Here is a 22,078-nt window from a genome sequence, read left to right on the forward strand (position 1 = left end):
GTATATAATATTAATGAGCTAACCAAGGTTCTTATGCCATTTTGAGGTTATTATGGCATTTTGGAGCTAAATGGGCTAATTATGTCATTATTGGGGAAATAAAGGCAATGGGAATATGAAAGAGGAGAAGAAAGAGGAGGAGGAGGAGAAGAAGAAGAAATAAAGAAGAAGCAGGAGAAGGAGGAGGAGGAGGAGAAGGACTAGAAGGTCCTTGGCCTTCTCCTCCTCCTCCTCCTTCTTCTCTTCTTCTTCTTCTTCTTTCTTTTCATTTTTCCTATTTCTTCTCCTCTTCTCCTCTTCTTGGAGCTAATTAAATTAGCTAACTATGTCTTTTTGGAGCTAAATGGGCTAATTATCCCATTTTAGAGGAAAACAAGCTAGGTATATAATATTAATGAGCTAACCAAGGTTCTTATGCCATTTTGAGGTTATTATGGCATTTTGGAGCTAAATGGGCTAATTATGTCATTGTTGGGGAAATTAAGGCAAGGAGAATATGAAAGAGGAGAAGAAAGAGGAGGAGGAGGAGAAGAAGAAGAAATAAAGAAGAAGGAGGAGAAGGAGGAGGAGAAGGACTAGAAGGTCCTTGGCCTTCTCCTCCTTCTCCTCCTCCTCTTCCTTCTTCTCTTCTTCTTATTCTTCTTTATTTTCATTTTTCCTATTTCTTCTCCTCTTCTCCTCTTCTTGGAGCTAATTAAATTAGCTAACTATGTCTTTTTGGAGCTAAATGGGCTAATTATCCCATTTTAGAGGAAAACAAGCTAAGTATATAATATTAATGAGCTAACCAAGGTTCTTATGCCATTTTGAGGTTATTATGGCATTTTGGAGCTAAATGGACTAATTATGTCATTGTTGGGGAAATTAAGGCAAGGACAATATGAAATAGGAGAAGAAAGAGGAGGAGGAGGAGAAGAAGAAGAAATAAAGAAGGAGGAGGAGGAGAAGGACTAGACGGTCCTTGGCCTTCTCCTCCTTCTCCCCCTCGTCCTCCTCCTCCTCCTACTTCTTCTCTTCTTCTTCTTCTTCTTTCTTTTCATTTTTCCTATTTCTACTCCTCTTCTCCTCTTCTTGGAGCTAAATTAGCTAACTATTTCTTTTTGGAGCTAAATGGGCTAATTATGTCATTGTTGGGGGAAATTAAGGCAAGGAGAATATGAAAGAGGAGAAGAGAAACTTACCGTAGTGGTCATCAAGGAGGAGAAACACCTAGAGAAGGGTCGTGCGATGCCGCTCGGGAGTTATTCTGCAGAATAGATATTTTGCAATGTCTGAGTTAGCATGATGACACTCAATTATTAATACTAGTTTATAATGAAACTCACCGTGCCAATCGAAGAGAAGACGGGCATCGGCGGAGGGACTTGACCGCTCTTCTCGCACAGACCCTGAAGAGTGGGTCATATTAGTTAGTAATGAAACATACATTACACACATGATTTGGCTAATGTGAAAAAAGACTTACCACAAAAAGCTCGTACAGGGCCCGTTGACCCGCCTCATTCCGGGACCTCTCCTCCTCAATCAATCGTGCCGTGGTCTGGTCCCTCTCATCAAGAGCAGCCTGACTTGCCAATCTCTCTTTCTCAAGAGCAGCCTCAACAGCAGCCTGGCTTGCCAATCTCTCTTTCTGAAGAGCAGCCTGGAACACCATTCCTCGTTACCACAGTAATGATCTATGGTGACACACATAATGAAATGGATGAAAGTGTTCTTAGTCCGTACAACTAACCTCGATGGCAAGATCGACTTGTTGGCAAGACGGGCATCAGGCTCAAGGGCATTTAACTGATCCAGGATTTGTTGGCCTGTGAACGCAGGTGGTGCCAAGTTTTTGACAACTTTACCTTTGGTAAAGTTCTTCTTGTCTTTTCTGAACTGATGGTCAGGATCCAGGAACTGTCTATGCAAGTCAAAGCAAGAATACTTCCGACCCTCCTGCAACCAATGAAACTGAAGAGCTGCCTTGCATTGGGGGCACGGGAACCTTCCATGCACACACCATTCAGAGAATAGCGCATACGCTGGCAAGTCATGCATAGAGTACATGTACCACACATGCATTTTGAAGTTTTCTTTTCTAGCGGCATCGTATGTCTTGACCCCATTATCCCAAGCTTCTTCCAATTCATCCTTAAGCGGTTGCAGGTACACATTCATATTCTTCCCCGGATAATTGGGCCCTGGAATTATCAATGTCAGAAATATGTTCTTTCTTTGCATAATCTGCCGGGGGGGGGAGATTGAGTGGAATGACAAATACAGGCTAATAACTGTATTGGGTTGCCGTCATGCCGAAGGGATTAAAACCATCCGCGGCGGCGCAGACTCGAGGATTCCTTGGATCTGCCGCTTTATCCTGATGCAATCCATCGAAATGTTTCCACGCTTCCCCATCCGATGTGTGTACCATCATCTTATTCCCATCCGCATCTAGTTCGGTTCTTTTGCCCAATTTGTGCCATGTCATCTGTCTGGCTGTCTCTTCGACCATGAAAAGACGTTGAAGTCTTGGTACGAGTGGCATATACCGAAGAACACTAACTGCGATTTTGGTGTGCCTCTTCTCACCCATACCGTTTTCTACCACAAGATACCTGCAAGACTCGCAATTGGGAAAATAGTCCAAGTGTGCATACTCCTTCCTAAATAAGACACATCATTTCTCACATGCATCTATCTTCTCATAGGGCATCTTAAGTACACGAAGTATTTTGTCCGACTGGTACAGGTTTGCAGGCATGACATGACCTTTGGGTAGGAAGCATCCAAATAGTGTCATCATCGCGTCGTAGCATTCTCTTCCCAAGTTGAACTGAGCCTTCAGAGCCATTACTTGTGCAATTGCATCCAGTTGACAGAGCTCAGTGTGCTCATGGAGAGGACGTTTTGAAGACTCCAACATTTCATAAAAGGCCTTTGCAGATTCCTCCATCTCATCTTTCGAATCCCGAGCATCATCAAAGTCTTACACCATGTCTTCGATCCCGGTACCATGCTCGTCCGTGCGACGACGGACCACCTCAGCTCTTGTGCGTTGTATAGACTCACCATGAAATTTCCACACCGTATAATTAGGCTTAAAACCCCTCCTTTGTAGGTGTTTAATCATTACAACCTTTGTCGTCTTTTTATAGTTGTCGCATCCAGGACAGGGGCAATAGTTTCTTTCCTGGCCATTTGCGAATGCGGCTTTCACAAATTCCTTTGTTTTTACAAACCATTCTTTCGTCATCTCCTTCTGACTAGGGTGACCGGTATACATCCATGCACGATCACTCATCTTGCCTAGCTACTAAAGACAGAAGAAATATATTTATATATAATTTAGCATTTATATTCATCGGTTAATCAGGTTTGCCATTTTTATTATGTCCAGGCAACCTACACGCTAATAGGTATAGATAGGTCCTAATCCCACCCGAGTATGTGTAGATTGGGTTCGTTTTCCCATGCTCTGCTCCGGATCCAACACAAAATTTCGGTAGCACCTCCCCGCTGTTCTCCTGATACACGTCTCCGCAATAAACAGAGAGGATGTGCATCCGGAGAACAACAGGGAGGCACTGACGAAACTCCGCATCGGATCCAGAGCACAGCATACGGGAAAACGAACCCAATCTACACATACTCGGGCTGTCCATGGATAATGTTGGACAATTCGAAAGGATGGCGGTTATAAATATGCAAGGACATGCATATTTATAGATGTCGCCCTTTCGAACGGGAGACGCATACTGGTCACGCATACTGATAAATTAATTTAATTACCTAAATCTAGAAAGTTTCATCCGGAAACCGAGCCACAATAAATGAAGGGGCGGGGAGGAGATGAAATTTGTACTGACCCACAAATGCAGGGGCGGAGCTCGTACAACGCACGGGCAGGTCTTCGCACAACAGACCTCACAGCGACGAGACAACTATCACATGTAAATCCACCCGATCAACACAAATATTCTAATTATGTCATTTTAGAGGAAAACAAGTTAAGAATATAATATTCATGAGCTAACCAAGGTTTTTATGCCATTTTGTAGCTAAATGGGCTAATTATCTCATTGTTGGGGAAAATAAGGTCAGGAGAATAAGATAGAGGAGAAGAAAGAGGAGGAGGAGGAGAAGAAATCAAGAAGTAGGAGAAGGAGGAGGAGGAGGAGAAGGTATTCTTCTTCTCTTCTTCTTTTCTTCTTCTTTTCTTCTTCTCCTTCTTATTTTTGCCTTCTCCTCTTCTTCTTCTTCTTCTTCTTCTTCTCCTCCTCCTCCTCTTCTCCTCTTCTCCTCCTCCTCCTCTTCTTCTTCTTCCTATTCTTTCTATTAAGCTAACTAACTAACTAACCTAACTAACAAAGCTAACTAAATCTATCGCTGAACCTAGATAGCACTAAACAGCAAAAAAATAACAAAAACAGAATCTACCACGAAGTAACTAAAAAAGAATCTAGCTACCACTAATTAACAAAACAAAATCTACCACTAAACTACCTACTAAATCTACTAATTAACTAACTAAATCTACAAACTAACTAAACTACCACTAAAACTACTAATTAACTAACCTACCAACTAAACTATATATGCCACTAAATCTGTTAATTAGCAAAAAAGAAAAAAAGGACTCACCGGAGGGGCGCAGCCGGGGAGGAGGAGGGTGTGGCGGTGTAGGAGACGACAGTGGTGGCAGAAGGACTCGTGGTGGAGAAGGGGCGAGCTCCGACGGCGGTGGTGGAGGAGGAGGTCCCGGGGAGGAGGAGGGGGCGTGGTGGAGGAGGGGGCGCAGGGAGGAGGGGGCGCAGGGAGGCCGGAGGAGGGCGTAGGGAGGAGGGAGGAGGAGGGGGCGGCGGCGCAGGGATGCCGAAGGCCGGAGGAGGAGGGAGGAGGGGGCGCAGGGAGGCCGGAGGAGGAGGGGGCGCAGGGAGGCCGGAGGAGGAGGGGGCGTAGGGAGGCCGGAGGAGGAGGGGGTGCAGGGATGCCAGAGGAGGAGGGATGGCGGCGCAGGGAGGCCGGAGGAGGGCGCGGCGGCGGTGGTGGTGTCGGGGGGTGAGAGAGAGGGGTGTGGGGTGGCCGTTAGGGGTGAGAGAGAGGCGTGTGGGGGTGGGGCTAACGACCGTCAGGGGCGCACCCTCTTTGCCGTCCGCCTCCCGACGACACAGAGGAGAAAAGCGGACGACAAAGAGAGAGGTCGTTAGGGGGGAGAGAGGGGGTGTGGGGTGGGCCAGCCGAGCGCTTTGCCGTCTGCCTAAGTTAAGTTTGCCGTGAGCCCAGATCTTTGCCGTCAGCCTAAGTGGTGTTTGCCGTGAGCCAACAGACGACAAAGAAGTAGCAGATGGCAAATACCCTCTTTGCCATCAGCCTTCTCTTTGCCGTCTGGTTTCTGGTAGCTGATGGCAAAGAGGGTCTTTGCCATCAGCCACCAGACGGCAAAGAAGCAACAGATGGCAAAAAACTGTTTTCCAGTAGTGCAAGCATCTTATGAGCGCTCAGTATGGAACATAACACCGATACACAAGTAACTAGGGCGACAAAGGTGGAATAAAACAACGAACAAAAGCTCAGGCCTTCCACCTTTTACCAAGTATATGTGTGCATTAAATTAAATAGCAATAATATTGTGATGCCCTAAGATATCCATGTTGTCACATGGAACAACGTGCACCTGCAACTAGCAGTTTCTATAAGAAGCTGAGAAAGTGGTAACATAGCCAACCAATGGTTTGCTGGGATGTGGAGGGGTTAGGGGCTTTTCATGGAATAGTTGGGAGGCTTGACATTCAAATGGTAGGTAACGAGACATAATGATAGAAGCGAGACATCAAGCATAGCAATGATAGTAGAGGTATCCACGGAAATGGTCATCTTTCCTGAGATCCCGCTTGGAACAAGAACGGATCTGTGAAGTAGGCGAACGGGCGTAGTCGAACGAGTCCTCACACTCCGAATCGGTTCAAAACTCTATCGAGAAGAATAATCCAGAAACAAATAATAAACACACGAAAACACCACAACATATTGATGATATGATGCACAATCAAATATGATGCATGTCCATACAATTATGCAAGGCATGATAAAGCACAACAATCAACTCCTACACATCAAGTGAAGCTCAATATGCAACGAGTTGCATATTGATGAAACTCAACATTCGAATCATTTAGTCCACTCTCGTTTATTTATATGGCATGTCCAAATGTTGTTTAACATGGAAATAGATGAAGAGTAAATAAGCTATCTATTTAGGCATTTTCAAATGAGGTCGGAAACAACTTATAGCATTTCTGAAATGACCCCATATGTTAATTTCGAAATTGGTCAGATTTGAACTAATCATATTTTATATTTATTAAATAGAAAAAACCAAATGCACCATTGTAAGATCGAAAGTATGTCTAGAGGGGGGGGGTGATTAGACTACTTGACAAGATAAAAAAGTTGCCCTTTCCCAATTTTACTTGAGAGGCGGCTACGATAGTTATAACAGGTCAAGTACACCCTACACATGCAATTCTAATAGTATACCGGCGGAAAGTAAAACATTCAAGTGTAAAGTAGAGGAGTAAGGTAGAGAGATCAAACGCATGAAGTTGACACGATGATTTTTGGCATGGTTCCGATAGGTGTTGCTTACGTACGTCCATGTTAGTGGAGACTTCAACCCATGGAGGGTAACGACTGCGAGAGTCCACGGAGGGCTCCACCCACGGAGGGTCCACAAAGAGGCGGACTTGTCTGTTCCACCACGGCTTCCGTCCATGGAGTACTAGCCTTACTCACGGTAGATCCATCCGGGGCCAGATCACCGCAGTCGCCGCACCTGCTCCAAGAGAGGAGCTCCCGAGCCCTTTTTGCTCCGTCCGACCTCGCCACCTCGCGAGAGGGCCGCCGAAGTGGCACCATCGGTGACGAGCCGCTGAAGCCCGACCACTGTAGCCAGCCCCCTCGCCCCTGCTCTTCCTCCTTCTCTCAATCTCTCCTCTCCTCTCTAAGATCTCTATGCTCCCTCTCTTCCCCTGTCAAGGGAGCACTTAAGCTTTCCCCGCCGCCGATGTTACCCCGCCGCCAGCCAGATCCAGATCGAAGCTCCTCATCCCCGACCTCTGCCACCCTGGGCCTCACTAGAGTCCCTCGCTCGCTGTTGAACGTCAGCTATGCATGGGCTGCCCAACCACCCACGACCCAACCGCGTCGGCCCCCTCGGCCCAGCGTGCAACTGCCCCAAGCCATGCAAGCGATTTGGCCGAGCCAGGTCGCGAGGTGAGCGTCCAACCCTATACCCTGCCCTGTGCGATGCATAGTCATGTGGCACTTAGTTTCTGTTTGGCCTCTACTCCACTTTTGGCCCGTGGATTTTTTTTCTTCTTGTGCAGAGAATTTATCAATTATCCATGAATTACAGAAATGCCATTGTTTTAAAATTCCTATAGATAAATAACTGTGCGTCGGATAAAAATAGTTTATATATGTAAATTTTGTAGAATTTCATGTAGATTCGCAATATCAAACTTTCATCGATGTTTAAAATATTTAAACTTGCTATTTGCATTTATTTGCGTAAATGCCATGTTAAAATGAATTATTTCATAGCTAAATAACCGTGGCTCTGATTTAAACAAAATTTATGTGAAAAATCTTCCACTCTTCATGCTCTACATGATTGTGGCATTTGCATGCATAATAGGTTGCATTTACATGCTCAAATCTCTATTGCAGCTGCTTCAGGATAAGTATAAAACAATTATTTTATTCAAACTTTCATGGATGGTTGCATCTAATCTGTAGGTCTTTTGCATATGGTTCCTTCGTGACTTTTGCTCTATGTGATGTCTACTATGATTCCATATCTTTCGTTGCCATGCAAATCATCTCTGTCATGCCAATATGTTGCTCTAAAAGTGTATCATGGTAAAACTACAAATCTGTTTTCGTTAAGTTCCATTTTGTGAAGCTCGAATTAAGCAAACCATGCCTCTTTTAAATGTGTGCAATGGAGTGATTTGTAGTATGCCATTTCTTGTTGTTGTTAGTAGGTTTCCCAAACCATGTATGTCATGCTTAGCTTTATTTTTCATCATATGAACATGCCATGAAAATGTTGCTATTTGTAGGGTCAAAATAATTGTAAGTCTGGAATCTGCTATATTTTGTTGCTATGTTTCCATGTAATTTGCTATTGTTCTTCAACCCCTTTGAGGTTGGTGTAACAGAATGAAATAAAGTGCATCATGCCTACTACCATGTTGTAAATCTTCATCCATTATATGCCTTGTAGCATGTGTTTTTCTTGCTGCCAATACGCCTTCGAAATAAAAATGCTATGTTAAAAACTGGTATTTTCACTAAGTGTGAAACTGTGTTCATGCTACCATCTTGTGAGCTCATTTCCTAGTGATCGATGCTTCTATTCAATTGCTGATATGAGTTGAATTGTTGTGCATCGTGTCAATTACTGCCTCAAGTCTTGTTTGTGCATTTTACATTCTTGTAGCCTGCTTTTTTGGTGTGTGTAAAATGCCATGTTGCTGTTTTGGGTAGATTATTACTATATTTTATGTTGATTGTATTTCTGGTGCCGTTGGTCCGTTTTGAACATACCATATATGAAACTTGCTTAGAATCTCACGCAGTTTCATAATATCTTCTTGCATCTATGATCTAACATGCTTGTGGTTGTCATTTGCATACTTTTTGCTTTCATGGAATATTATCTTGTGTTGGTCATATATTTTAGACTGTAACTCCGCTTTGAATGATATATGTATATATATATATATATATATATATATATATATGTATATGTATATATATGTAAATCGCCTAGAATGACGTGTAGAATCACATGGCGCAATTTGTTTCCGTATTTAATAAATATAAAATGTTATTATATCGGATCCGGACCAACTTAGAAATTAACATATGGGTTCGCTTCAAAAATACTATAAGTTGTTTCCGACCTCATTTTTAATGCCTAGATAGTGTAGTTTATTTATGCTTCACCTCTTGCCATGTTTAACAACATTTAATATTATCGTGTACCTAAACAGGAGTGGACTAAGTAATTAAAATGTGGAGTTTCATTAATATGAAACTTGTTGCATATTGAACTTCACTTAATGTGTAGTATTTATTATCATGCTTGTCTTACCTTGCATATGTCGTAGTGTTTATCGTGTGTTGATTGTTTGTCTCCGGATTGTTTGTTCTCGATAGAGTTTCGAAACTGCTTCGGTGCGTGAGGATTTTTTCGACTACATTGGTTCATCTACTTCATGGATTCGTTCTTCTTCCAAGCAAGATCTCAAGCAAGATGATCATTTCCCTTGATGCCACTACTATCATTGCTATTCTAGTTGTCCCGCTTCCATTGTTATGTCTCGTTACCTACCATTTGAGTGTCAAGCCTCCCAACATTGCCATGAAAAGTCTCTAACCCCTCCACATCCCAGCAAACCTTTGTTTGTCTATGTTACCGCTTGCTCAACCCTTCTTACAGCGTTGCTAGTTGCCGATGCAAGATGCTTTACATTTGACAACATGGATTCCTTGATATATCACAATATTATTGCTATTTAATTTAATGCACATATATACTTGGTAAAAGGTGGAAGGCTTGGACTTTTGCTCGGTGTTCTGTTCCACCTTAGCCGCCCTAGTTACTTCTGTACCGGTGTTATGTTCCATATTAAGTGATCCTAACATGCTGGGGTTTGTTCTCGGGACCCCCTTGAGAATTCGTCTTAGATTAATACTCTTCCAGCAGGGCCCAACTTTGGTACTACATTTTCCTAACAACTAATAAAATTGCATAGGGTCTTTGTGGACCCCATGGATAATTAATCAACCCCCGGGCCACTGCTCCTCATGAGTGTTGGTCCAAAACAGAGCCAATTGTGGGGCTACCCCAGGGAAACTCTTGGGGATTCTATCAGGCCACCATACAGACTGCTCAACCGGTCGTGTCCTGAGAACGAGACACCAGGTTCCTAGCGATTTTGTCAACACGTCGAGCAGCCTTGCTGGATTTGTTTTACCTTTTACGAAATATCTTGTGCACCGGGATTCTGAGGATACTTTGAGCTATCTCGTGGTTGAGGTTTTTCACCGGGATTCCAAGGAGACTACGACATTTTTCCGTGGTTGAGGTTTTCCATTCAGCTTGTGGTTAGTTTGTGATGGATGAATTGGAGCACCCTTGTAGAGTTAAATCTTTCTAAGAGCCATGCCCGCGGTTATGTGGCAACTTGGAAAAATTGTTCAACACCCGGTCATAGCCAACGCGAAGTAAACTCAACTAAAATACATCAACTATGTGCGTAACCTTGACTCTCTCTGCTCGGGAGTTCTGAATCCGAGAGAGGATACGGTGGGGTTATGTTTGGCCCGTAAGTAGGTGTTCTGGATTACTTCTTGATCATTCTAATTCACGTCCATTTAGGCGTAGATCACCCCCTCCTATTCTTGTACTCGTAAGTTAGCCACTCAAATAAATGCTTGGTGCTTGCTATAGCCTCACCACTTAACCATACCTCACCCATTAAGCTATGCTAGTCTTGATACATTTGGAAATTAGATTGTCGAGTTTGTGGGGTTCACAGATTACTACAACAATAGTTGTAGGTACAGGTAAAGCGATACTTTGACGTGAGCCCGATGATTGTTATATTTGGAGTTTTCTTCTTCCAGTTCTTCATTATATAGGATGGGTTCTAGGCCGGTGGCCTGGGATAGCAAGGATGGACATCATTTTTTCGTTTGATTCCATGCATAGTCGGACCTTGCTCTTCTATATGGTGATTGAATGCATTGTTGTATTGAGATCTTCATGTTGTAGCTTGTGGCAAGTGTAAGCTAGTTCCATATACTCATCTCTTCTTTACATGCACTTGTAACGATACCCATTCTTGCTAAATGACGAGATGTGCTTCTATCCCTGTCGAGGTCCTCGTGCCAAAATAAGGATTCGATCGCATCTTGGGTGTTACAAGTTGGTATCAGAGCAGTACCAACCCAGGAGCCCCCTTGATTGATCGAACTTGGCAAAGTCGAGTCTAGTGAAAAACTATTTTAAGTCTAGTTATATACTAGAGATCAGGATTCTTTTTACTCCTGTTCATGCTCTAGTGAGGAATCTTGACGTAGGAATTTTAAATCTACCCCTCTTCTCACTAAATTTTTTAGGATCACGTGGGTACTTTGGAATGTCTATTATGCCGATGTGACGGAGTTCTATTCCTGGTTCCTCCTGTTCCCAAGGAGTAGAGCTCGAGGGGATTCTTGATGCATAGTTATTGTTCCGTTTCCTTAGTATCCCAGGACGGAGGATGTTCTAAATTGCTTCAATACTATTTGTGGCGAGAGGATTTTGGCGTCACATAGTACTGGAAGAGTGTCGAGATGTGCTTCCATAATTAGTATCATTGTGATTACGAGGGTTTGAGGTGGATGAGTTTCCGAGATCTCTGGTTATGCGTTGACGGATGTGATACACTAGATGTATAGTATTATTTCTAGGAGTTGAGTGATTTATTCAGTAATTGCTCCGTGTATCCGTTGGACCACATTGCATAACCAGAAATATTTCAAGAATTCTCAGGTGGGAATTCAAGTAGTTACCTAGGATTATTCTTCCAACAAATGCATAATGGGTCATGTATTTGTTTCTCGCTTAATTTGCAAGCATCATCCTTTTTTCTTTTGGAGTATGGTAATTCGAGTTGCTTCGATGTCAAGTGTTGATTTCATATCTTTCCTAAGTGGTGTTCTCATATTTCTATGGAGTGCAAATCCTTTTGCTCAATCAAATTCTCATATCAATTCATTTCAACCTGGAGTTCTTCTCTTCAAGATAATTCAATCTTGTGCAATATTTGCAAGATCAATCCTCATATTTCTTTCCGGAGTTCGACTCATCTGTCCCAACTTGTATTTGTTTTTCCCAACCCCCCGCCATTTTTCTTCAAAGATTATATTATCATCCAAGTGCATTTATTTTCATTGATGCTACCATTATCTTTTCTCCCATATTGTATCCGGTGGTTCATTGTGAAGATGCTCATGTGTTAAGTTCATCATTCTTGATTCTTGTCTTCTTCTTAGGTGGATTCAATTCAAGCTTTCGGTGTTGATCATATCCTTTTCATTCACTAATTCTTTTCCGTGTTAAAAATTCTTATTCAAGCCTCTCTTGTTTATTCCTCTCTCTGTTCTATCCTTAGTGTTGAAGATATCTCAGAAGATTCATGTTCTGTTCAAATCATTCAAATTATTTCAAGGCTCTCACCTCATGTGACACTCTGAATTTGGTGCTACAGTAATATGAGGATTAAACTATTCCAATTATGATCACTGTTGGAATCAACCCTGATTCAAATTCCTCGCAATTCAAAATCATTTGAAATGTGAAATTAAAAGTTTTGCAAACTCCAAATTAAAAATCTTCCTTCGGTTGCAAATATTCCCTAAGCTATTCTAAAATTGGAACCAACATTTTATCCATTGGTTTAGTGCCTCCAAGACATTTATAACACATACCAAAACAATTGCAGATGCCCTTTTGAATTATAAAGTTTCAGGTAATTTCAATAAATCTTTGAACATTTTGTGTTTCTACCTCTTAGTGCAATATAAATTTTGGACCAAATGTCGTATTGTTACAAAAGGTCAATAATACAAAATGAATAGAACAATATTAATTAAAGCAAAACCTATAAAAAAGGTAAGTAATAAAAAAAAGAGAAAACCCCCACCCCACCGGGCCGGTCAGCCCAACCCAACATCTAAACCGGCCCATCTACACCACCGGGTATAAAACCCCCCTCGGAAACCTAACTACCCACGCCCCACTCCTTCCCACCATTCCGCCGCGAGAGCGTTCCCCTCGCTCGCTGGAGCCTCGCTCGCCAGGCCTGGCCCCGTCGCTCCCAACCCCATCGCTCCGATCCACCCCACGAGACACTCCACCAATCCCCTCGCACTGCGCGCTCGCCCCCCTACGCCGCGCCTCCACCAGCGCTCGCCCTAGCTCTCTCCCTCTCCCCGTTTCCTCTTCCCGTCGCTTCCAGCCCCACTGCAGGCCCCTGGTTGCCCCGCTTGCCAGTCTCCCGTTCCCCTCGTCTACTTCCAGCGCCCCTCGTCATGTTCTTCACCCCTAGATCAAGCCCCCACCAAAGACCCCATCGCTAGGAGCTCCTCTCCTCCAGCGCCTCACTCTCCGTCACCCGCCGGCAACCGGCCTCCGGCTCGCCGTCGCCGGACCGCCCCGCTCCACCGGACCGTCTGCTCCACCGGACCGCCCCGCCGCCTCCAGGCCTCTCCATCCCGCCGGATGCACCACCGCCACCACCTCGCCGCCCTTGCCCTCCAATGGTGGTGAGCACCACCGGGGCTCCCCCTCCTCTCCCTCTCCTACCCCCTGCTCCGGCCTTGTCCCGGCCGCCCCCGTTACCCGCTGTGCGTGCTGGACCTCCTGGATGGTTGGGTTAGTGGGGCCCCACTAACCCCTCTTGTTTTTGTGTGTATGACGGGGGGCCCAGGAACACCCCCTCTAAAACTGTTAATAAAAAAAGGAAAACATAGATAAAAATATATGTTTTACTAAAAATAAATAAATAGATAGATAGATATACTGTTTGATTAATTAGTTAATTAATTAAATAGATAAATTAGTTATGTGTTAATTAGATAATTAAATTATCCTGTTAGGGTATGACACGTGGGTCCCCCACTAAATTAATCTATTTATTAATTAATTAAACCTTAATTAATAAACTGTGTCAATGACACGTAGGACCAAGTGGTCAGTTTGATCAATCAACTAGTGATGTCAGCATGACATCATGCTGATGTCATAATAGCATTTAATTGAATTAATTAAATCTGTTTTTTTAATTTCTAAATATTAATAAAACTATGAAAATTAATATAAAATAAACCGTAGCTCAGATGAAAATATTTTCAACATGAAAGTTGATCACCAGAACTAGACGAACCCGAATACGCGGTCCATTCGTTTGTCACACGTCCCTAGCATAGCAAACGTGGAACTTTTCCACCATTTTCGTCTGACTGGTAGTAGCGAAAGACCCGGGAAATATCATCTGATATTTTCCTGACCCGTCTATGACAGATGTTACTGCGTTAGCTCATGCCTAGACGTGCATATTGTCATGTCATGGTTAGTGTTGCATTGTTGCTGTTATTTATTGTTTCGTCCCCCTCTTCTTACCGGTAGACCCCGAGACTGACGCTGCTGCCGGGTACATCTACCCTCCTGACGGCCAACCCTTTGCCGCAGAGCAACAGGCAAGCAAACCCCCTTGATCATTCCTATATCGCCTATTCTTTCTCCCTCATGCTTGCATTAGTATTTTGCTACTGTTGTAGTTAGCTCATATATCTGATGCATAGCCTAATTTTGACGAACTGCTACTTTCAGTACTGCACTTTAAAACTGTTTAGTATAGGTGGATCAGTCATCCTTCTGACCCCTTAGTCCAGCTGCCCTGCTTTGTCATCAAGTCTCGATCCCTGATCGACAAGCCAGTTCCGACACAACACTTACACCCCCTTAGTTGCACGGCGCTGCAGAGCTAATATCGGGTACCGAGGGTGACACCTCGCGAAGTACTCAGGATGATATCTCTGTAGTACAGCTAGTCAGTCGTGGTTATCGAGGGTGATTCCTCCTTCACCACTCCCGACGATGTGTCTGTCGTGCAACCCCTCAAGTGTGGGACCCTCGAGGGTGATTCCTCTAGGTCCACCTTGAAGGTTACATAGTTCGGAATCCAATGAGGGTGATACCTCAGATTCCCCTAATGTTACAACCACACAGTTACTTGACCATGTTATTGGGATCTTTGATGAATAGAAGTTAGGCGGGTGGATACCCGCGTGGATGTGTCGATGAATTATTTAAAATGATAATGGATTTGGGTATTTGATATGGGTTGGTCGGAATGCCTTATTATGCACTAACCTTCTGCGTGGGAAGAATTATGGGTACTCGACGTCGTGGTATCAGCCGAAGCTTTTCAGACGTCAGCGATGGAGCATCACACTTGTAGTAAGGGGTGCTAGGACTGACGTCGGCCGCCCACGCATCGTGCAGGAGCGCAGAGGGCAAGTGGGCCCACGACCCCTTTGTGCTTAGGAGTTAGAACGGTGGGCTGGCCTCTCTGTTGAGCTTAGGTGGGGCTGCGACATGACGATATTCCAAGGCCGGACATGATCCAGAAAAGCGTGTCCGGCCAGAGTGTTATCGAGCGCGAGGGGAATATGTTGTGCACCCCTGCAGGGAAGAAATGGACTATTCGGATAGCCGTGTCCACGGTTAGAGGACGACTTGGAGTTGTGCCCTGATATTATACAACTACAACTATTACTTAACTGGTTTTAGTTGCTCCGGGATTGCTTCCTCGTAGGGAGTCGAGGGAGGATCTCTGGGCATGACCTCATATTAATATTGCTGCAACAATATGACTATTATTTGTGTTACCTGTTCTACTCTCGTCTATTGGTGCAAGACCCCCCTGAAGATGCTAGTCTTTGATAGGACTGGCCCTTCTCTCTCTATTCTCGCATTGCTGCAGTCAGTCCAGATATAAACCCCTTCTTTGATACTGATGCATACTTAGCGTAGTTCTGATAAAAGTCTTGCGAGTACTTTGGATGAGTACTCACCATTGCTTTGCTCCCCCTTTGCCCCCTTGATCCGTTGCTGCGTCCAGATGAAGGAGCCCAGGAGATGGAGTTTCCTGCCAGTGCCTGCCACCCCTGGTGGTGACTTCTACGTGGAGGCCGCTGAAGACCAGGAGTAGTTAGGAGGTTCCCAGGTAGGAGGCCTCTCCTCGTTAGAGCGTGTATGTTTTGTGCTAGACTTCGCTAAGGTACATCATGTTTAATGTCTGTACTCAGATATTGTTGCTTCCGCTGACTCATGTGTTTATCGAGCTTCCGAATTCTAGCCGTCGAGGCCCCTGGCTTGTAATATGAAGCTTGTATGTTTTATTTGTGTCTAGAGTTGTGTTGTGATATCTTCTCGTGAGTCCTTGAGTTTGATCATACACATTTGCGTCTTTGATTAGCGTACGATTAAATCAAGGGCGTGACACCTCATCAAGCTTTCATTTGTACCGGTGCAATCTCTATTTTCTAAGCAATTGTTTCAAGAGTGTTTTCCTTTGAGTGGGCCCATAACCCACATGTCTTCCCTGGTTCTTTCCTGGCTCTTCTTATCTTTTTTGGAGATCTCAAGCTCTTTTCAAATTTTACGCAAAAATTATTTTTATCAGTCGTATTCCTTTCTCCGAGATCGCTTCAAATTAATTTTCATCATTGGATCAACCATTCCTTATTCATTGTTTTGGAGTGTCTTAGTAATTCTTGGTGTTGTTTCTCATCATCATTCTCAGCGTTGAAGCTGAAAGGGGAGTTTATCTTAAATCTTTGTCTGTTCTTCTAAAGAGTCATCATCTCAGTTTGTTTCCATCCTCTTGAATTGTTTTCAATCGAGAAATTCTTCCCATATATATCTAGATCTTCAGAGTTGTTTCATTTCTCGATCCTCCGAAGGCCATGATGTCCCACAAGCGTATGGGATCGCAGCAGTTTTCGAGGGTAGAGTATTCAACCCAAATTTATTGATTCGCTCACAAGGGGAAGCTAAAGGATATTCTCAAGTATTACCAGCTGAGTTGTCAATTCAACCACACCTGAAAGATTAGTGTCTGCAAGCAAAGTATCAGTAGCAAGGTAGACGATAGCAACGACACCAGAAAAAGCTTTGGCAATCCCCAGCAATGGCGCTAGAAAAGGCGTTGTTGACGGGGTGTTAGCGCCAACAAAGTCTTGCAACAAGTAACAACAGAGCAACAAGGAACAGTAGTAGCAGTAGCAGCAAAGTGACAGCAGTAGCAACAAAGTGGCCCAATCCCTTTTGTAGCAAGGGACAAGCCTAGGCAAAGTAACCTAGCAAGGACTAATACGTCTCAAACGTATCTATAATTTTTGATAATTTCACGCTGTTATCTTGTCTTCTTTGGTTGCTTTATGTACCTTTTATATCTTTTTTGGGACTAACTTATTGATTCAGTGCCAAGTGCCAGTTCCTGTTTTTTCTGTGTTTTTGACTCTTTTTAGATCTGATTTTGGAACACAGTCCAAACGGAATAACAACCCCGAAATGATTTTTTTCCCAAACGGAAGAAGACCAGGGGGCCTTTGGGCCAAGCCAGGTGGGTCCAGGGAGCCCACAAGCTCCCACCACGCCACCAGGGGGAAGGCGGTGGTGGGCAAGCTTGTGGCCTCCATGGACGCCCCCTGACCTACGTCTTTGGCCTATAAATTCCCAAATATTCCGCAAAAAATCAGGGGAGCCTCCCCCCTTGTACATTCTAAAACTCCTCTTGTACATAAAGCTTTCATAGATGAGAATAAAGGAAAATGGCTGTGGGGGTTTTACCTACAGTAGCCGGTCAAAAGAAAAAAGAAAATATTTTCCGCCGCCGCAAGCTTCCGTTTCCGCGAGATCTCATCTGGAAACCCTTCCCGGCACCCTGACGGAGGGTACTTTGGAGTTGGAAGGCTTCTTCATCATTATCATCGCCCCTCCAATGACTCGTGAGTAGTTCACTTCAGACCTACGGGTCCGTAGTTAGTAGCTAGATGGCTTCTTCTCTCTTTTGGATCTTCAATACAAAGTTCTCCATGATCTTCATGGAGATCTATCCGATGTAATCTTCTTTGGCGGTGTGTTTGTTGAGATCCGATGAATTGTGGATTTGTGATCAGATTATCTATGATATATATTTGAGTCTTTGCTGATTTCTTATATGCACGATTTAATATCCTTGTAAGTCTCTCCGAGTCTTGGGTTTTGTTTGGCCAACTAGATCTATGATTCTTGCAATGGGAGAAGTGCTTGGTTTTGGGTTCTGCCATGTGGTGACCTTTCCCAGTGACAGTAGGGGCAGCAAGGCACACATCAAGTAGTTGTCGTCAAGGGTAAAAAGATGGGGTTTTTTTTATCATTGGTTTGAGATTATCCCTCTACATCATGTCATCTTGCTTAAGGCGTTACTCTGTTCTTATGTACTTAATACACTAGATGCATGCTGGATAGCGGTCGACGTGTGGAGTAATAGTAGTAGATACAGAAAGTATCGGTCTACTTGTTTCGGACGTGATGCCTATATGTATAATCATTGCATAGATATCGTCATGACTTTGCACGGTTCTATCAATTGCTCGACAGTAATTTGTTCACCCACCGTCTACTTTCTTTCATGAGAGAAGCCACTAGTAAATACTGCGGCCCCAGGGTCTATTCACATCCATCGTTTACATCTCCGCTTTTACTTTGCTTTGTTACTTTGTTGCTTTCAATTCTCACTTGACAAACAATCTATAAGGGATTGACAACCCCTTCATAGCGTTGGGTGCAAGCTTTTGTGTTTGTGCAGGATCTTGAGATACTCTTCCGCCGGATTGATACCTTGGTTCTCAAACTGAGGGAAATACTTACCGTCGCTGTGCTACATTACCCTTTCCGCTTCGAGGGAACACCAACACAAGGCTCCAAGGCCACGGGGGAAGTCCTTTGCATACTTGCCTAGGAAGTCCCTTAAGGCGTAGCCGGAGCTGAAGGATTCCTCGTGCCGTCGACACAACTATTTCTTGCGCATTTGCAAGGGATACACATCAAACATCAAGGACCAGTAGTAAAAGACTCGTAGGCAGTGGATCAGTGATGGATGAGTGTGATGGATGTGATTCATCGTGTAATAGCTATAACATGGAGAGATATGTGGCTAGCTCCCGTTCATCGATCTAATGTAGGCATGTATTCCGTATGTAGTCATACGTGCTTAGGGAAAAGAACTTGCATGACATCTATTGTCCATCCCTCCCATGGCAACGGGGTCCTAATGGAAACTACGGGATATTAAGGTTCTGCTTTTAATAAAAAACTGGACCAACGCATTAACACGCGGTGAATACATGAACTCCTCATACTATGGTTATCTCCTGGAGTGGTTCCGGCTACTGTCACTCCGGGGTTGCCGGGTCATAACACATAGTAGGTGACTACAACTTGCAAGATAGGATCTAAAACACACATATATATCATAAATCCTTTGCATACTTGCCTAGGAAGTACCTTAAGGCGTAGCCACAGCTGAAGGATTCCTGGTGCCGTCGACACAACTATTTCTGGCGCCATTGCAAGGGATACACAACAAACATCAGAAGTATTTCTGGCGCCGTTGCCGGGGAGGAGAAATAAAGATCTATCCAAGTAGGTCTCACAAACTCTTCTCTTGCATTTACTTTTGTTTCCAGTTGCCTCTCGTTTTCCTCTCCCCCACTTCACATTTTCTGTTTTCATTCGCCTTTTGCCTTCGCCGTTTTCTTTTGGCTTTGCCGGTTTTCTTGCTTGCTTGTGTGCTTGTTTGTTTGTTGAAGTCATCATGTCTGAAAACAACAAACTTTGTGACTTCTCGAGCACTAATAACAATGATTTTATTAGTACTCCGATTGCTCCCGCCACTAGTGCGGAATCGTATGAAATCAACGCAGCGTTGCTGAATCTTGTTATGAAAGAGCAATTCTCTGGCCTTCCTAGTGAAGATGTCGCATCCCATCTCAATACCTTCATTGAGCTTTGTGATATGCAAAAGAAAAGAGATGTGGATAATGACGTGATTAAGTTGAAACTTTTTCCTTTCTCGTTGCGAGATCGTGCAAAAACTTGGTTTTCTTCTTTACCTAAAAATAGTATCGATTCTTGGGATAAGTGCAAAGATGCTTACATATCCAAGTATTTTCCGCCGGCTAAGATCATCTCCTTATGTAAAGATATCATGAATTTCAAGCAACTTGATCATGAACACGTTGCACAATCTTGGGATAGGCTGAAGCTTATGATTAGAAATTGTCCCGCTCATGGCTTGAGTTTGTGGATGATTATACAAATCTTTTACGCTGGCTTGAATTTCGCTTCTCGCAATATCTTGGACTCCGCCTCAGGTGGAACGTTCATGGAAATAACATTAGGAGACGCTACAAAACTCCTAGACAATATCATGACCAACTACTCTCAGTGGCACACTGAAAGGTCGCCTGCTAGCAAAAAGGTGCATGCTATAGAAGAGATTAACTCGCTTAGTGCTAAGATGGACGAGTTGATGAATTTGGTTGCTAGTAGAAACGCTACCGTAGATCCTAATGACATGCCACTATCTTCTTTGATTGAGAGTAGCAACGCTAGTTTGGACGTGAATTTTGTTGGTAGGAACAATTTTGGCAACAACAACGCTTTTAGAGGAAACTATGTTCCTAGGACTTTTCCTAGTAACTCCTCTAACAATTATGGCAATTACTACGACAACACTTATGGAAATCACAACAAATTACCCTCTGATCTAGAGAGTAATATCAAAGAGTTCATCAACTCTCAAAATATTTTCAATGCGTCCATAGAGGAAAAACTACTCAAAATAGACGATTTGGCTAAGAGCGTTGATATGATGTCTTGTGATATTGATTCTTTGAAAGTTAGATGCGCTCCTCCCAAGGTCAACTTGGATGAAACTTTGAAAGCTATGCATATCTCCATGAATGAGAGCAAAGAAAGAACCACCCAAATTCGCGCTAGACATGAATGGTTTAAAAGGGTGCGTTCTAGTGATGCAAATCACAAAGATCTTAAAGTGCTTGGTGTTTCTCCTCTTGAATCTTTGTTTTCGCGTGTCAAACCTACTTATGGAGGGGATGGATATGAATCCACTTTGGTTGAAAAACGCCCCAATGATTCGGAGACCACCTATCTTGATGATAAAGGTGTGGAGAGTGGAGTAGAAGAAGTCAAAATTTTGGGTAGTAATGAAACTCCCACTTTGGATTTCAAGGAATTCAATTATGATAATTGCTCCTTGTTTGAATGCACTTCTTTGATGCAATCCATTGCAAACTCTCCACATGCTTATAGCCAAAGCAAAGCCTTTACCGCGCATATCGTAGATGCTATGATGAAATCTCTTGAAGAGAAGCTCGAACTAGAAGTCTCTATACCTTGAAAACTTCACGATGAGTGGGAACCTACTATCAAAATCAAGATCAAAAACTATGACTGCAATTCTTTGTGTGATTTGGGTGCTAGTGTTTCCACGATTCCAAAGTCTTTATGTGATATTCTTGGTTTTCATGAGATTGAAGAGTGTTCTCTTAATTTGCATCTTGCGGATTCTACTGTCAAGAAACCCATGGGGAGGATCGATGATGTTCTTATTGTTGCAAATAAGAACTATGTACCCGTGGATTTTATTGTACTTGACATAGATTGCAATCCTTCATGTCCCATTTTTCTTGGTAGACCTTTCCTAAGGACTATTGGTGCTATCATCGATATGAAGGAAGGGAATATTAGATTTCAATTTCCTTTAAAGAAGGGCATGGAGCACTTTCCTAGAAGGAAAATAAGACTGCCTTATGAATCTATGATGAGGGCTACCTATGGTTTGAGCACCAAAGATGACTATACTTGATTCCATCACTTTCGCCTAGCTAAGGGCGTTAAACAAAAACACTTGTTGGGAGGCAACCCAACGAATCTATCCTTTTTCTGTCTGTTTTCTATTTTCCACACTTTCATAATTCGGTTATGATTGTGTTTTTTGTGTTTATTTTTGCGTTTGTGCCAAGCAAAACCGTTATGATTAGTCTTGGGGATGATCGTTTGGTCATGCTGGAAAAGACAGAAACTTTCTGCTCACGAAAACAATTTTCATTTTTTTTTCTGTAAGAGCTTTTGAGTTGATTCTTTTTGCTGCTGATTGCTACGCAAATTCTTAAGACTGTCGTAATTGTTCAGAATTTTTGAAGTACCATAGGTATACGAAATATACAGATTGCTACAGACTGGTCTGCAGTTAACAGATTCTGTTTTTGTTGTGTTGGTTGCTTATTTTGATGAAACTATGGATAGTATCGGGGGGTATTAGCCATGGAAGATTGAAAGTACAGTAACCCAACATCAGCACAAGTAGAATTTAAGTTTGCTACAATACCTAAGGAAGTGTTG

The sequence above is a fragment of the Hordeum vulgare genome, chromosome 3H (assembly GCF_904849725.1).
Source record: "Hordeum vulgare subsp. vulgare chromosome 3H, MorexV3_pseudomolecules_assembly, whole genome shotgun sequence".
NCBI lineage: Eukaryota > Viridiplantae > Streptophyta > Magnoliopsida > Poales > Poaceae > Hordeum > Hordeum vulgare.